The 19,108-nt window shown below is 38.0% G+C and overlaps 2 long non-coding RNA genes across 2 annotated transcripts in view; one reads left to right on the top strand and one right to left on the bottom strand.

The window, feature by feature from the left end:
• The window catches only part of LOC149135580 (uncharacterized), a 26,951-nt gene extending 10,251 nt beyond the window's left edge, over positions 1–16,700 (bottom strand). The window contains exon 1 of the long non-coding RNA XR_016241910.1: positions 16,569–16,700. This is a non-coding gene — a long non-coding RNA (uncharacterized LOC149135580). The remainder of the gene's footprint in view (positions 1–16,568) is intronic.
• A 132-nt stretch (positions 16,701–16,832) lies between these two features.
• On the top strand, positions 16,833–18,410 carry LOC128247801 (uncharacterized). The gene is made up of 2 exons (XR_008264105.2): positions 16,833–16,947; positions 17,979–18,410. It is a non-coding gene; the product is annotated as an uncharacterized LOC128247801 (long non-coding RNA).
• Positions 18,411–19,108: the final 698 nt, after the last annotated feature.

The following is a 19,108-nucleotide window of genomic DNA, read 5'->3' as shown; positions in this document are numbered from 1 at the left end:
GTGTCTACCTATGCCTTTTCTACAGATTGAGCAGGGCCATCTACCTGAAGGGGTTTGTGGTTTGTCTACCTTTCTACTTATTAGGACTTTGGTTTTAGCTAGGTTGACTCTAAGGCCCTTTGGTTCTAATCCTTGCTTCCACACCTGAAACTTCTCCTCTAGTTCTGATAGTGACTCAGCAATTAGAGCAAGGTCATCAGCATAGAGGAGCTCCCAGGGGCATCCTGTCTTGAATTCCTCTGTTATTGCCTGGAGGACTATGATAAATAGGAGGGGGCTGAGGACTGAAACTTGGTGAACCCCTACCTCTACCTGGAATTCTTCACTGTACTCATTGCCAACCCTCACTTTACTGACAGCGTCCCTGTACATGGCTTGCACAACCCTCACTAACCATTCATCTATCCCCAGTTTCCTCATTGACCACCAGATAAGGGATCGGGGAACCCTGTCAAAGGCTTTCTCCATGTCAATGAAAGCCAGGTACAGATGTTTATCTTTTGCTAGGTTTTTCTCCAGCAGCTGTCTTACCAGAAATATAGCATCAGCAGTGCTTTTCCCTGGCACGAATCCAAACTGCATCTCATCTAAGCTGACTCTCTCCCTAATTAGTTGGGCTGTGACTCTCTCTGTGACCTTCATTACCTGGTCCAACAACTTGATACCTCTGTAACTGTTTGTGTCTAAAGCGTCACCTTTACCTTTGTAGCAATTGACTATGGTGCTGTTACACCAGTCATTGGATATGACTCCTTCGTGTATCACCTGGTTAACTATATAGGTAACTAGGCTAGAGCCGACACTGCTAGAGATTTTGAGCATCTCTGCAGTGATTCCTGATGGGCCGGGGGCTTTCTCTGTCTTCATACTCTTGATTGCTTTATCTACCAAGGTACTGTCAATTAGGATATCTGGTCCCTCTGTTGGATCAACATCCAGCAGACTCTCTTTCTCCCATTCATTCTCTTTATTGAGCAACCTTTCATAGTGGTGTCTCCAAACCTCTCTCTTTGCAGCCTCGTTTAGTGCAAGTGAGCCATCATACATGCGGACACATTTCTCTCCTACGACATGATTCTTTCTCACATACTGTCTTGCAACACGAAATACTTCAAGTCTTTGGTTCTCATGGTGCAGAACATTGGCAAATTTTTTCTTATCTGCTTCTCCTCTGGCTAAATAAACCTGTCTCCTAGCTTTCCTTCTGGCAGTATATATTATTTATATATTAGATAAATGTATAGATGAAAAGTGGTTAGAAGCCCATACAAATCAAAAATTATAGTTTAAAAAAGTAAATATACTTCTGTGCCTTTTATGGACTCCTCAGTAAATCGTGGGTTTCTGTGACCAATAGGTATTTATATTTTTTTATATTTTAATTAGTTTTGTGGGAGGTTTTGGAAGGTAACACCCATAATAGTCAAGGGATTATTGTATATATATAAAATATGGGTGTATGTCTGTATATGTATGCATGTATATATATGTATATATTTGCATAAGTTCATGTATAGATATATATGTATGTGTATGTGCATGTATACATATATGTACGTATGCATCTATTATTTGTTTACTATCCATTTAATGGTGTTACTGCAAAGACAAGTTTTACAACTATTTATAGTGTCTCTACTATTCACAAGTGTGGGAACTAGGAATATCAATATTACAATGTCAAATTTAACCTGATATTTTTGTACTCTATTTCTTTTAGGATAGTCGGAAAATAATGACACAAGCGCACATATGTGCATATACAAATATATCTCAATCTATGTATGTATGTAGGTATATATATATGTCTTTGTCTGTATGTACACATTCTTGAACAATAAGTATTAGTGGGTGGTAGAATGTAATGCAAAAGAGCAATTGCACATGCAGACATACAAATTCAACATACACACATGCATATTCGCTTGTATCTATAATCATATGTACAAGCATTTATATATGTATGTGAATATATATATATATATATATATATATATGTTGTTGTACTTGGGGATGGTCATATTGCCAGTTTAGCCAATAAATCTTGCAAAACAAATATATATATATATATATATATATATATTTATATATATATTGGGTGTTTGGGCTAAATTTGACAGATTTTGTATAAAAGGAAAAGAAAACACGATATCCCATCCATAAATAAAGGTATTTTAAAGAATCAAAAACTATAAACTGGATTATGGTTGTGAGATAACAGTTTACTCAAAGTAGCCTCACTCAGCTTCCATGCTCTCAAGATGGCTCCAGAACTTGGTGCATGCACTCTCCACTATGTCCCTGCAAAGATCTTCACATACTTCCTTGATCTTGGTCACCAAGCTCAGCCTTGGTGTTGCAGGCAGAGTAGCTGATGACATTCCCAACTACACTCTACACATACTAATCCATGGAATTATAATCAGGAAAATTAGAAGACCAGAAGTTGATACTGGGGAAGTTATAAAAATTCACCAACAACCACTTCTGACTCTTTCTGGAGGTATGCAAGGAGCTAAATTCTGCTACCACACACATAACCTTTCAGCAGCAATCCTCTCCAGCCAGGGTTTGACCATAGTCTCCAGCAGCTTCACATAGCTGTCTGAATCGAGCCTAAGGCTCTGTTCAAAGATGTAGAGTGGCATGATATCACCCTTTCCAGATACCCAAGACCATCACAATTTGATGAAATTTGGTTTTCATGATATGTAGGACATCACAATAGGTTGTAGGCAAGCCACCTGTTGTTTTGGGTCCTGACAGAAGTTTTTTTCAACCAAAAGAAACTGGACAATTTGCCTTTCATACAATATACCTTTCACTCTGAGGTAGTAGCTCTCTGAACTTTGTCCAGCCTATTCTTATTCTAGTAGCTATGCTTTCAGAATAACTTTCACCACTGTTAACTTGATTACCTAAGTAACTGAAACTGTCTACTACTTCTAAGAATCCCCACTGACATTTGAAGGAGTCTATTTTTTGTACATTTCTGGTGTTTAATGTACCTGAACACTTTCCACATGTAAAGGCTACTTTCTCTATTAGTCTTCCAGTGATACCACTGCACCTCTCATGTATCGATAGCTTGCACTGGGTACACTATATGGAGTTTCTCCCAACACCTTTTCTACATATTGAACATGGCCATCACCTTGAAGGGAGCTGGGACTTGTCTGTTTTCTTACTCATTAGGACTTTGGTCTTTGCTAAATTAATTCTTAGACCCTTTGATTTCAGGCCTTGCTTCTGTGTCTGAAATTTCTTCTCTAGTTCTGGTAGTGATTTTGCAATAAAACCAAGGTCATCAGCGTAGAGGTGCTCCCAAGGGCAGCCATCTTAAATTCCTGTTATAGCATGGAGGACTATGATAAACAAGAGGGGGCTGAGAACCAACCCCTGGTGAACTACTTTACATGTACAGCAAATTCCTTGCTATACTCATTGGTAACTTTCACCTTACTGACAGCATCCCTGTCCATGAGTTTTACAGCTCTCACTAACCACTCATCTATCCCTAGCTTCCACATCGCCCACCAGATAAGAAACTGGGGAACCTTGTCAAAGGCTTAGGACCCTGTCAATATATGTGTGTGTGTGTGTGTGTGTGTGTGTGTATGAATTTATATATATATACATCTTTCAAGGTTTTCCTCTTCCATTTGCTTTATTCACTTTGAGCATCCAGTGGCTTTTGATACAGCTGTCATCATCCACTCATATTATATGCCTGTACTAATGCAGTCCTGTTTTCTTCTCAGATTATATCTGATTTCTCTTGTAGCAACACACTCAGCATATATTAGATTATGCAAATGAATCATCATCATCATCATCGTTTAACGTCCGTTTTCCATGCTAGCATGGGTTGGACGGTTTGACTGGGGTCTGGGAAGCCAGGAGGTTGCACCAGGCTCCAGTCTGATCTGGCAGTATTTCTACAGTTGGACGCCCTTCCTAATGCCAACCACTCCGTGAGTGTAGTGGGTGCTTTTTACGTGCCACCAGCATAGAGGCCAGAGGAGGCTGGCAACAGCCACGATCAGTTGGTGCTTTTTACATGCCACCAGCATAGATACCAGTCAAGGTGGCGCTGGCATCGGCCACATTCGGATGGTGCTTTTTATGTGCCACTGGCACGGGTATCACAACTACAATTTCCATTTGATTTTCATTTTGATGTTGATGTACTTGCCTCAATAGGTCTCCTCAAGCACAGCAGGTCACCCTACGATCCAAAGTACTTTTAAATGGGCTGGGGATGGTTATGCAAAACTGATGTAGGATACAGCCATGAACTCACTTTATTTACTGGGTCTTCGCAGTCACAGCATATCTCCAGAGTTCTCGGTCTTTTGTCATTGCCTATGTGAGGCCCAACGTTCAAAGGTCATGCTTCACTACCTCATCCCATGTCTTTCTGGGTCTACCTCTACTCCGGATTCCTTCAACTGTTTGGGAAGGGCACCTCTTCACACAGCTCTCCTCATCCATTCATAGTATATGACCATACCAGCGCAAGCATCTCTTTTGCACACCACATCTGATGCTTTATATAAATATATATATATATATATATATATATAATCTTTTCTACTCTAGGCACAATGCCCGAAATTTTGGGGAGAGGGAACCAGTCGATTAGATCGACCCCAGAATGCAACTGGTACTTAATTTATCGACCCCAAAAGGATGAAAGGCAACGTCGACTTCAGTGGAATTTGAACTCAGAATGAAAAGACAGACAAAATACTGCTAAGCATTTCACCCGGTGTGCTAGCGTTTCTGCCAGCATGCCACTTTTATATATATAATGAGATATGTATATGTGTGTGTGTGTAAGTAGATTGTTGATAAAAAGACAGACAAAATATAGACGTAGATATGAACATGTTAAATGTGACTTTGCATAAATATATTTTAATCAATGCTGCTACATGCAACAGCTGTCTGACTGTCTCACTATCTTTCTATATGGATCATCCTGATCATCGTCATCATAATTCAATACCCATGTTCCACGCGTGCATGTGCGTGTATGTCTTTAACCTTTACAGATGTCCCCACCACCAATTGTCTTTACGTCCCCATAATTTAGCAGTTAAAAGTGACTAATAGAATAAATACCAGAATTAAAAAAGGAAAATAAGTACAGGGGATGATTCATTCAACAAAAAATTCTTTATGTTGTGGCCCAACATGACCACAGTCTAATGACAGAAACAAGTAAAAGATAAAAGATAACTTAATCTGCAAACTATAATAATAGTAGATAACTAGTTTAATAGGAAGATATGTTGCATAGTGGTTAGTGTGTTGGCTTCGCAATCATAAGGTTGTGGTTTCAGTTCTTGAACTGGATGGCACATTGGGTCCTTGAGCAAAGCACATCATTTCATGTTGCTCAAGTCTACTCACCAGCTAAGTACTGGTGTGATCCTCTCTATCTCTCTTGCTGGATGTTCCATTGTGTTAAGGATAGAAGGACCAAGAGGGTGCCTATGCCCATTCATGACAAAATAGACATCTACTAAAACGATTAGTTAAAACACAATGCAAGCTAGCAGGTTAAAGCTACCTGTGAGTGAGGTCTACGTTTGCACCACCTATTTAACAGTTTTCTTACATACATCCTTTCACGTCACACAAACATAGATGGAGACCAACAAATTCATTTAATTTTCAAAACAAAACTTTTGCACAAATTCAACTAATCTGTAAACTAATTTAGAAATTATCAGTGCTTCTGAGTGTGTACATATATATATATATATATGTACATATGTATATATATATATATATACATATATATATATATGCATGCTTATATATGTGTGTGTGTGTATGTATATATATAAATGTGTGTGTGTGTGCATATATATATTTATATATATATATATATATATATATATATATATATATATATATATATATATATATGTGTGTATGTATATATGTATATACGTATATGTGTGTGTGTATATATATATATATATATATATATATATAACACAGTACTTATTCCATGTCTTGTTTGGATTGACTACTCATATATATGTGTGTGTGTGTGTGTGTGTGTGTGTGTGAGTTTGTGTTTCAATTCACTTGCCTGTCTGTCTGTGTGTCTATATACATTGTGTTTTCATCCAATCCTATGTCATGGCTGAAATGTCAGCCAAGACGTTTGTTTAGTCTAAACCAGTCTTATTCATATTGTTATCAACAAAACAGGTTTCAATATTAACACCTACAACATTTTTTAAATAGTTTTATAAGATTTTAATTGTGACTATTTTATCAAGAAGTTTGTATCATAGCTATGTAGTGACAGGTTCAATCCCAATACACTGTGTCTAAGGCAAGTGTCTACTACTAGAGCTTCAGGAATGTCAATGTCTTGTCAGTGAAATTTGAAGGATAAGAAGTTTGCAGAAGTTTGCAGAAGTTTGCTGTATGTGTGTGTGTGTGGGGGGGGGGGGGGGGGGGGGTGTTAGTACTTTTATAAGTCTGGGTGTGACTGTGTGTGTGCTTGAGTCTCCTTGTCTTGATATTCCATGATAGTTGTAAATGAGTGTTACTGTCATACAACAGTGTTATTCATTTCCAATATTCTGCAAAAACATGCCTGACCATAGGGAAATATTACCTTCTTTAGAAAAAGGTTAGGGTCAGCAACAGGAAGGTCAGCTGGCTGTATAGTTAGATCTGTCTCATAAAACTTCGTCCAACACATGCAAGCATGGGAAAGTGGATGTTAAACAATGATAATGATGCTATATCATATTCATTAGCAGCATCAGATTTTGTTCATTTTCTATACTGGTAAGAATGGGATGGGGCCATCACAGTCCGAATCATTTCATATTAGGAGCCACTGCTGCTGTCATAGACAGTACGCAGATGTGTCATTTAGCTTAGCTTCTATGGCTGGATGCCTTCATATCACCAGTTACAGTACAGTGTGTCCAGGTGCATTTTGTCTAACACTAGAGAGATTAATTGACAGGTTCACAGAGAGACAAGACTAAAAGAACCTTTCAGTCGTATGCCTTCTCCAGTCAAGGGACAGAGAGGTGACAGCTGGAAGGCTAAAGTAGGTGGGCAAAGGGAACAAGAATGTAACCTAAGATTATATTTTTGCATATGCAAACAAAGAAATATATATATATATATATATATATATATATATTTCTTTGTTTGCATATGCAAAAATATACTCTTAGGTTACATTCTTGTTCCCTTTGCCCACCTACTTTAGCCTTCCAGCTGTCACCTCTCTGTCCTCCAGGCAATAACACAGGAATTCAAGACGGGATGCCTCTGGGAGCTCCTCTATGCTGATGACCTTGCCCTAATTGCTGAGTCACTATCAGAACTAGAGGAGAAGTTTCAGGTGTGGAAGCAAAGACTAGAATCAAAAGGCCTTAGAGTCAACCTAGATAAAACCAAAGTCCTAATATGTAGAAAGGTAGACAAACCACAAACCCTTCAGGTAGATGGCTGTGCTCGATCTGTAGAAAAGGCATAGGTAGAAACTCCATAAGATGTACCCAGTGTAAGCTATGGCCACGTAAGAGGTGCAGCAATATCAAAGGACGGCTAACTAGCAGGATAGTTTTTATATGTGGCAGATGCTCAGGAGCAATAAACACTGAGAATGTGCAGAAAACAACCTTTACCACATTCTAGGGTGAAAAACTAGAAGTAGTTGACAGCTTCCGCTACCTAGGTGACCAAGTTTGTAGCGGAGAAGGGTGCATGGAAAGTGTAGCTGATAGAATAAGAATAGCCTAGGCAAAGTTTAGAGAGCTCTTACCTCTGCTGGTGACAAAGGCCTCCTGCTCAGAGTAAAAGGCAGACTGTATGACGCATGTGTACGAACAGCCATGCTACATGGCAGTGAAACATGGGCCGTGACTGCTGAGGACGTGCGTAAGCTCACAAGAAACGAAGCCAGTATGCTCCGATGGCTGTGCAATGTCAGTGTGCATACTCGAAAGAGTGTAAGTACCTTGAGAGAAAAGTTATACCTAAGAAGCAAAGAACATTTTAGTACCGGTTTCAGTCTTTGTGATTTTTCAACTTGGAGTAAAGCATGAAAAACAATTAAATTGTGGAAAAATTAAATGAAATGCTTTTTTAAAATATTTCCATAGTTTTCAAATACTTGGGACATTTTCCTTTTTTCTGTTTTTCTCTCTCTCTTTTACTTTTGTGAAGTCTTGGTAGGTAGGTAGGTAGTTAGTAACAAGTCTGAAAAAATATTTAATATTAAGGATGTGGGTTCTTGGTTTTGTTTGTTTAATCAGCAGTAGCCGAGGACGGCTATATATATATATATATATATATATGTATAATACACATATACATTTTGATATTTCACTAGGCATTATGAGACTAATAACCTAGTGCAGAACTCAATTACATATATACTTCAGAACAAAACACTAGTCAAGTACAGAGCAGTATTAAGAAAATGAGATGTCAAAGGAATAAAAGATTATCTTATGAACTTCATTAGCTTACAGCTGTAAATGTTAGTCTTCTCTTTCCCCTATATATATATATATATACATAGATGTAATTCTTTTTCTGAATAAGTCACACTTCATATTTGATTCTCTGATGAAGCTATAAGGTGTTACTCAGACATTCAAATATGAGTCTGTTGCATATCACAGCAGGAACAGCTGTAAGCTAACGAAGTTCATAAGATCAGGGCCAGCCTGAGGAGGTGTGGGGCCCAATTGGGAACAGTATTGCCGGGCCCTAGGTTCCCAGTCAACTGGCATCTTGGAAATTCCACCCCTACCTCGGAGTTATTTTTTTCCTCCTTTTGTTTTCAGCTGCTATTAACTAATCTCGCCTCCTAATATACTGCAAAGGACTTTTTTCCCCTTTGTGGAATATTAGGTGATCAGAATAGTGGTTGTTTTGTATGTTTAATAACTGCTACGTTAAGGACGGGCTGCCTTTGAGTTTATTTAAAAGAGAGAGAAAAATGCTTCACTCAACAAATTCTGATATAATCGTAATCTGAGATGTATATGTAAAAAATTTTATTAATAAATTATCCATGCTTCAGAAAGTTACCACACACACACGCACACACACACACACACACACACACACACACATATATATATACATGTATATGTATATATATACATACACATATAATATATACATAATATGTGTATGTACATATATATGCATATCATGATCATCATCATCATTTAATGTTCGTTTTCCATGCTGACATGGATTGGATTTATGTTTCTAGATTTAGCACCAGTGTGTGACATCAAATGTCTCCTACTATAGCCCCGTATGTGTGTGTGTGTGTGTGTGTGTGTGTGTGTGTGTGTGTGTGTGTGTGTGTGTGGCTGTATGTTCGTGCTTGCCCAAAACCTGAATGGGTGCCATTGCAAAGAGATTTTCTCTTTTGAACAAGAGACAAGAAATTTTATCTCAATTCCTCCATCATTCTCTCTCCCACTATACAAACACACTCACACACACACAAACACATGCGCACCCATGTGTGTATGTATACAATTCCCCACAAAATAAAATACATATAGATACAATGATACACATAAATACAAAGACCTCAACCAAACTGCTATCAAAAATAACTGAAATTTTAACTTTTAACCATTGTAGCCAAATTACTGAGTACTGAATTCTTTTACACATACACATCCATTTAACCTTTTGCTTTTATCATTTAAAAAATTTTTTTGCTTTCTTTAATACATACATACATAAAATACACTTTATTGAAATAATAAAGTTTTCCCAAAATTAAACATAAACAAACATATATATAATTTTATATATATATATATATAGGTTATGAGCAAAAGTGGTGTCAATTAGACCCAAAGGCTTCAGGTAATGCTGAGTAAGTGCTGTGGATAGACCATAGTTAAGCTCTAGGCTTGGTGATTGTGTGAATAAGGGGTCCAATAGAGGTCATATATCAGCATGTGAATATAAGGATTTCGTAATGAGATAAAAAAAAACCAAGGCCGTGTATAATACAGAACATTTATAAATAGAAAGTCTTACAGCTGTTATGCGTATACAGGGGCGATAAGACATACAGATAGATAGACTTATATGTGGGTGTGCACGTATCCATATGCATATGAGTACCCATTATATGTATAAATATTGATATGTATAAACATCTGTATAAATAAAAATATACATATATATATATATATATATATATATATATATATATATATATATATATATATATATATATATATATATATATATATATATATATATATATGACCGTTGACTGAACACTATTCAATTTTTTTTCTCCGTGTTTTTCTCCTTGTCTCCGTATTCTTTCTGTTGAACAGCGTAGCTCGAAACGTTAACGACTTTCCGTATTCCCGAGCGTCATACTAATACATCCTTTTGTTATTTACACCACCTGTCCTTGTCTGTTGTTGTTTTTTTATACATTCTCCCATATATATATATATATATATATATATATATATATATATATATATATATATATATATATATATATATATATATACTTGTCTAATGCATACATATGTACACATGTTTTTATTATACTACTAATACTACTGACCTGTCCGACCATCCTAATTCCTTTCTCTACCCTATCATTTAGACTCCATCACTGCACTTGACACTCCTTAAAGCTTTATATCTTTCTCTCTCTTTCACCCTTATCCTCTTGTTCCTACCTTGTTATTATATTCACTGACCATTCTGGTACACTTTCCCTTATCTCTATTTTTGTATTCCTTTTTCCTTTCTTTTCTTTATTCCTTTTAATATTTTCTTCTTCCTTTTTCTTCTATTTCTCCCCATTTTTTTTCTCTTCCTTTATTCCTCCCTTCCTGTTTTCGATTTGACCCTACTAATACATCCCCTGCTTTTAGGTCACTTTAAACAGAACCCTTGATTCAATAACACTGTGTATAAACTCTGTATTTGGAATGATCAATTTCAAAGACTGTTGGATTTTATTCATAGGGAATTGGAATCTTAATAATGGATTTACAAATGCAATGACCAATCTGATCAAGAATATGTTAATACGTTTTAAAGTTTATCTTTTGTTAAAGAATAATCTGAAGAGCATAAAACACATTAATTATTACAACATGAAATAGTTGACCTCTAGTAAGAAAATGACCTTATGAAATATATAGGCGAGGCTGTGTGGTAAGAAGCTTGCTTCTGGTCAAACGTCTTTCATGCTTTTTTCCTGTGCATCGTAAGTCATCATTTTTTTTCTTCTTGAAATTCTGTTAATTTTTGCAGGCTTTGTTGAACTGTGTGTTATTTCCCTGTATACTGGGGAATAGAAAATTTCTGTGGCCATTTGAGAATTATTCATTGGGTTTATTATGGAGTACACATTTTCATTATTTGGCCTTTGTAAGCATTGTTGAGCTGTGCCATGCCCCAAAACGGGAGTGAGATTTGAACTGTTGTTCCTCTGAAGAGGAATTAATTTTTGAAATGTGAAAAAAGGGAAACTTACAATTTTCTTTTGGAAAAAAAAAAAAACTGTATTCAGCCATTTTAGGCTTCTTTGAGCTGTGCCTTTTCCCCTGACAGGGGTAGGATTTGAATCTATATTCCTTGTAAAAGGAAAACATTTTGAACTGTGTAGGGAAACCTATGGTTTTGTGTGTTTCTTTTGCTAATTTATCTTAACTGAAATGTCAGTTGAGATGATTAGAGAAAAATGTTTGCTGGAAGAGAGTGATGCTTTGGAGGCTAACCAGCCCCCTACCAAAAGTTATCAAGGACTTCACAGCAGTCACCGCTGTGAATACTGAAAATCTGGAGATCCCATTTGGGGACCTCCAGGAGATGTTCAAGAGAATGTCAGAAGCGGAGGGTGATGTTAAAATATCACCTCCCACTGACGGAAACAAAAAAAGAACTGTAACATTTAAAACGTTTTGCCCAGTGGAGAAGAAAATTGTACACATGGATTAGGACAAAATAGAAAAATGTCTTGCTCCAATTTGGAATGACATCATATACGTCACAAGAGGGAAAAAATTTGGCACTGTAGAAGCCAGGTTTAGGATGGCAGAGAAGGTCCACGAGCATTCTGTCAGCCCTTTAAAAATGAACAAAGTGTGCTTCTGCCGACCTATATGGGGCAGAGCATGTCCCGTGTTAAGGTGGCAGAAGTACCATTGGAAATTGATGCCCTGTGGGTGATGGCCACTTTGTTATTCAACAGAGAGGGTAAAATACACATCTTACAAGTGACACCCCCCTGAAAAAAAAAATACTGGCTTTGGCAGAGCATTACGGCTATCATCCAAGCGGCACCTGAAGACTTAAAAGAAATTCCCAATAGAGTGCTCATGGATGAGGACGAGGTCCTAAAAATACAGGTTGAAGGAAAAATACCTAGGTGCTTCAAATGTGGCTGAAAGGGGCACATAAGGGCCAAATGTGACTCTGCAAAAAAGTAAGGACAATCTGCGACACAAGAGAAAGAATATTCAAAGGCCCAAACATCTGTGATTACACCTACACTCGGTCCCTCACAAACACCCCAAACCTACACACACACCAGCCCCTACACTAACAAAGACACCCACTCCCCCAACTGTGGTGCCCACACAAGTCCCCATACAAGTGCTCCAAAAGCCCCAACCCATGCATGCACCAGTCCTGACAACAACAAAGATACCCACCACCTCAACATCAATGGCACCTGATAGCCAAAGTGCAACTCTCTCAGATGACACCATGGAGGTAGTCAAGGGGGAGTCCACTACTGTTTGTAACTTGGCTAAAAGACTATTGTTCCAGTCCCCATCCACATCCCCCCACAAAAACAGAAAACCTAGCAACACAGACATTAAAAAAAAGATCCACCCAACCGTCCCAGAAAAACGAAGAGAAAGAAGGATTTTAGTTGAGTTCGACCCAAAGAACAGGTACACCAATGAAATAATACTGCCGCACCACTATGATATACCCAGAGCACAAGGATCATCCAAGATGATGTGGATAGGAGAAACGTTGTTCAAACAATTGAAAGAGAGGCATCAAAAAGTCATTTCAAGATTAAATGACCTTCCTAAGCATCTAAGGAAAGAGGTAAAAAGAGGGACCCCCACATGAGGTGTGAGGCTGTCCCCTACATCGCCAACAAAAAAGTAAGTAGAACTCTTACTTTTTCTTAACTGTCAACACTTAACCTTGGTTGCTTAAATGTGCGTGGTCTGAGTTCGAAGTGGAAGCAAGCATGTTTCCTTGACAACCTCAGATCACATGATACACATGTGATGGTTGCTACAGAGACCAAGCTGGATAGGCTACAGACCTTCTTGGCTCTTCTGAATGGCTATGAGAAAATCATGTCTCCTGGCCAGACCAGAGGTCGAGGGATGTAGTAGTTCTGCTCCGAAAAAAAGTGTGACTCTGCCGACAAGTACAGTCTTTGTGGACCCTGAAGTTGGGCTGGTTGTCCTTCACATGACATACAGCTGTAAGGCCTTCAGGTTGATTGGAATTTATGCACCTTGTGCAAGAAGACAGCAAACTGATTTCTATTGGTGTCTAGAGAACTTTCTCGTGACATCCAAGACATTAGTTATGTTAGGAGACCACAATGCTATCCTGGATACATGTCTGGATAGTTGTGGCTCAACTGGTAAGAGTGTTAACTCACGCCTCACCGATCTGCTTAAGCATTTTCAGCTGGCAGATCATTACAGACTTGAGCACCTGAACATCTTAGTGTGGACCTGGATGAATGGCGATGCGTCAGTCAAGTCTTGCTTAGACAGGATAGCTATAAGGAGTAGAGATAAGTCTAACTTTAGCTATCCACAGTTTGTTTAAGTTGACTACACTGACCATAAATTGGTCAAGTGTAGGCTGAACATAGACAGTGCTTACAGACAGGCATCCAGCTACTGGAAGCTGAACAAGTCTACTTTAGTTTGTGAGGCATACTGTGACAGGATTAAAAAGTTAGTAAAAAGGGCATTAACCGGCACCATGGGGAATAACCGGTGGTGGTTTCCCTCAAAAGAGCCATACGTTTTGAGTCTAATAGATTTAGCCATCAGATAAGTTTAGATAAGACTAGGATAGAAGAGAACTTACTTAAGGCTTTAGAAGAAGTGTTGAGATTGGGCTCTGCATCCCAAATTTTGGCAGCGAGAACAGCCTTGGACCGTCACCTCAAAGCCAAACATGAGAGATGCAGGGTTTGGACTAAAGTACGTGCATTGGGCCGCAAGGGAATTAATGTTGCTGGGTGGGCCCATACGGTAGAGACCTAGTGTGGCAATGATGCAATAATTAGGTCTTTGATTGACGAAAATGGACATTTGGTCAAAGGACAGGATGAGATGTGTAAGGCACTTTACAAGCACTTTATCGAGTTTTTTGGGAGGGGTGGGATGCTGGACCATGGTGAGGCCCTACAGGACTTTCTGGATGGTGGCCCACACCACTCAGCATGAGAGGCTGAGGGGGCCAATCACAGCTGCAGAGGTGATCCGATTGCCCCATGGACAGGTCACCGGGACCTGATGGTCTACCATATGAGTTTTACAAAAGTATGCCAGACTTGTCTGGGTACCTGCTGACCGACGTTTACGTCAACTGGCAACAGAATGGAAGAATTCCCAGATCTGTGAGCCGGAAGGGTGGGAGCGTTGACCAGAAAGGACTCGAGTAAGGGTGATATTATAAGTAATCTTCGGCCCATAACTCTGCTAAACACAGAGTTAAAGATTCTGGCCAAGGTGTTGGCACATGTCGTGGAGAGACTTGTGAAGGAGGTGCAAACTTGCGCTATCCTGAGCGGATAAATTCGGGACAATCACCACCTTATACGCTACTCCTTAGAGAGGGTCGGGAAAATTTCTGGCAAAGGTGGGGCACTGGTACTTTTAGACCAGTCTAAAGCATTTGATAGGGTCGACCATTGGTATCTGGTAGTGGTCCACAAGGAGGCTGGTTTGGGCCCAACTTTCCATAGTTGGATTGCTGCTTTGTACAGTGACATCGAATCTATAATCTGAGTGAATGTTTTTTTTTCAAAGCCGTTCAAGACTGATTGGGGCCAGAGGGAAAAGTAGAGGTTCGAAGCTGGCTTTTGAATGCCTTTCCTTCAATTGTATACATTGCAAAATTTGCAATTAAAAATGATCGTCAAATGCTTAAATTTGAAATTTTAAGAAAAATAATAATTTTTAACTGCATGACATTTTTATATTATCACCCGCAACATGTTCATTTGTGGTAAAGCAACTTCTTCGCCCTCTATGTTTGTCTGTCCTTGTTTGTCCCATCTGTGTAAGGCTTTTACAGCCAATTTTATGAAATAAAGAGGCTTCCTTCCCAATGACATTGTCCTTGGGAAAATGTCTTCTACTATAGCCTCAGGCTGACCAAAGTACTAGGCTTAAAAAAATAAGTCCTGGAGTTGATTTGTTCAACTAAAACCCTACAAGGCAGTGCTCCTGCACAGCTGCAGTAAAATGAGTGAAACAAGTAAAAATGAAACAAGCAAAAGAAATTACACATACTATAGTTTGAAGTAGTTTAACAGTTGTTATACAGAGTGTGACAGGGAAACCTCCCATAGTTTATACATTCATTGATGTGGTGCTAGTGAAGTTAAGCAGGTGGTAATGGTGTAGTTAATATTTCATCTTTCTCTTTTCAGTATTATTATGGTTTGGACCAGTGCACACTGTGTGTTTGCTGTTGAAACAGTTATCAAGAATGGAGGATCTGAGAGGTATTATTTTTTTATTGCACTCTGTAACATGTAATGAACTGTATAAACCACACACTCACACACACACACACTAGTTTTCAGAGCATGAAATATTTTAGCTTTAACTAAAAGGTAATCATAAGAAAATTATAAAGCACACACCACACATGCATGTATACATGCATGCACACACACCGTTTATCAGGGCATGAAATATGAACATTGAAGTCTACTTTAAATCTATAGATATGAATGATGTTTTTATCTTCATTTCCAACTGTTTTTGCAGCTAAATTTAATTTTTGAAAGGGAATCATCGACACCATTGTTTGAATATCTGTTGTCATCTGTGAATTGGTTGACTTTGGCTGTAACACAGTATTGCTTTAAGTATCTTACTGAGTCTCTACTGAGTCAACAATGAAGTCTCTACTGAATTAAAAAGGGAGTCTCTGATGAGTCAACTAAGGAGTCAGTACTGAGTTGATAAGAGAGTCTGCTAAAACAACATGATAATTTTTACTGAGTAAACTAAGGAGTCACTAGTGAGTCAATTAAAGAGTCTTTAGTGAGTCAACTAAGGTGTCTACACTGAGTCACAAGAAAATATATACCTACTTCCTACCAAAAACTACCTACCCCTTATACAAGAAACCTCCCACCCTGCATAATCACTTACCCCTTATACCTTCTCAGCAAAAATTACATAACATACCCCTACACTATAACATTCCCACAAGAACCCACCTATCCCTTTGCCTTCTCACCAGATATCACATTCCATACTCACAATACTATAACCTCTTCCATTTACTGGAGATCTCTTCATCTTCATTTCTTTTTGTCAAGTCAGTGTAAATATGAGGCGAACTATCATGTAAGTTATCTTAGCACAGGTAATGACTCACTCCTTCAGAACTGGTGGTAGTGGTGGAGGTGTGGTGGGGTGGTGCTGGAGGTAGTAGTAATAGTTATGTTGTTGTTGTTGTTGTTGGTGGTGGTAGTGGTGGTGCTGATGGTTGTGGTAGTAGTTGTAGTAGTAGTAGTAGCAGCAGCAGCAGCAGCAAAAGTAACAGCAGCAGCAAAAGTAACAGCAGCAGCAGCACCACCACCAACAGTAGTAAAACAACTTTTGGGTGATTTCTTATCCATTTAGAATATAATTTAAGGTCAGTACAAATTTGTGTGTGTGTGTGAGTAAATCTCTCTGAATCTGTGTGTGTCTATGTGTATCTATGTGAATTTATGTATATGTATATGTCTGCCATTTACATGAATGCATGTATCTGTTTGTATTTATACAAATAATGAGAAGAACTTTACAAAGCGGAGCTATTATTAAAGTGGTCCATCTGCTTATACAGCCATAAAATCATGACTTGTGTAAAGAAATTCAGAGAAACAAGTTGAGTTACAGGTCTTATGTTAAATCAGGCTTAAGTTCATTCTATACATTTCACTTTTCCTCTTAATAATGGCTTTAAATAGAAATTCTTTGCTCCTCTGCTGATTATATTCAGCCAATAAGAATAAACAAAGTTGGTACAGTATATACTGGTGTACTAAAGATGTGTGAATATGTCCATACATTGGGTGTTTGTTAAAATACCTGAAAGAATTGGGAAAAGAAAGCAGGATTACATCTAATGTGAAAGAAACTTCACATACATCATCATCAAATAAATGTCAACTAGACATAAACTGGACATTTTGGTAGAGTATACAGCTTTGACATTGATAAGTAGCTGATAAGGAATGTGACAGGAAATATTTTGTGTGTGTGTGTGTATATATATATATATATATATAGGGGGAAAGTAAAAAGAAAAATAAGCGAAAATGCACATTGGAAATCAAAAAAAGTAAAGGCTTTTTATGAAAAGTAACGATAGATATATACAATTAGATGAACTGAGGCAGGAATAAAAGTAATAAAACTCATTATTTTGAATTGTTAAAGAGATTCACAATAATGAGTTTTATTACTTTTATTCCTGCCTCAGTTCATCTAATTGTATATATCTATCGTTACTTTTCATAAAAAGCCTTTACTTTTTTTGATTTCCAATGTGCATTTTCGCTTATTTTTGTTCTTACTTTCCCCTTACATTTCCACGTGTAGTTTCTATTTTGTTTTTGTAACATATTTCTATTATATTTTGTTCAAGCATTAACTGAAATTGCTGTTTGTATTGGTCAGTTTCCAGCCATCCAATATGTGTTGGTGCAACAGTTCATTTTTCCTTATGTGGGAAATTAATCACCAGTTCTTGGGAGCCTGTTGATCTCTATAAGAATGACAGTTCTCAACTGCTCTAGGTCTTTGACACATGCCACTGACTACACACAACTCATTTCTAGCAATGATGTATCTGACACCAGGCAGTCTACGCTTTCATCTCTACCAGAAGCCTGCCTACATTATTCCTGTATGAACATCACATGAACAACAGACCAATGGCCACCTGTACACAACACTGAACAGTATGTCATCTATGTCTATTAGATCAACAGTCCAGCCTGACTACAAAGTTTCTCACACATCTTTGTTGTAACCTGTTATGTTATTTTATTTCATGTATGGCAATCATTGTATTTTATAATGGAGAATAAATTGTCGTTTACCAGTTCATTTCATTTCAAAGTATATATCATTTACACATTTCCCTCATTTACCATCTTCATTATATGGTATTTCAGCTGGTCTTTGAGAGACTTCCAGTGGAAGTTCGCTATAAAATAGCTAAGCTCACTATAGAATATAGCCTTCAGCATTCTGAATTTGTCCATGTGTGAAATGTGACAGACATGGCCTGTCCATCTGAGCTATCTGAGCAGCAGTATGGTTTGAATACTTGGGTATTACCTGCAGGAGGATTTCATTGTTGGTGATGTGTTTCTTCCATGAGATGTCCATGATGGAGCAAAGACATATCTCTGGTGGAAGCATTCCAGCAGCTTGACCTGCTTCTTGTAAAAGCACCCAGACTTCTCACCCATAAAGGAAAATAGTGATGACAACCGCCTTGTAAACTTTGTTCCTGGTGGACAGGCACAGTGCATGTTTCTGTTATACAGACTTCTGCAGCTGTCCAGATGTTGGCTTTGACAAAACAATTGTCAATGTCCTTTTCACAGGTTGTGTTATTAGCAACGACATTTCTCATGTAGGTGAAGTGCTCAACATCTGGTATTCCATCACTACCATCTTTATTTTCTTCATTTTCTTCCCAATGATTATAGCTCATCCTCACATAATGTGGGGTAGTCATGTATCTTCTCTATAGCAAGACATCTATGCTGTTTCTGTCACATTTCAGCCACTCAGCA

This window comes from Octopus bimaculoides, chromosome 5 (genome assembly GCF_046866305.1).
Source record: "Octopus bimaculoides isolate indiv1 chromosome 5, ASM4686630v1, whole genome shotgun sequence".
Taxonomy (NCBI): domain Eukaryota; kingdom Metazoa; phylum Mollusca; class Cephalopoda; order Octopoda; family Octopodidae; genus Octopus; species Octopus bimaculoides.
This window is presented reverse-complemented; position numbering and strand designations above follow the sequence as displayed.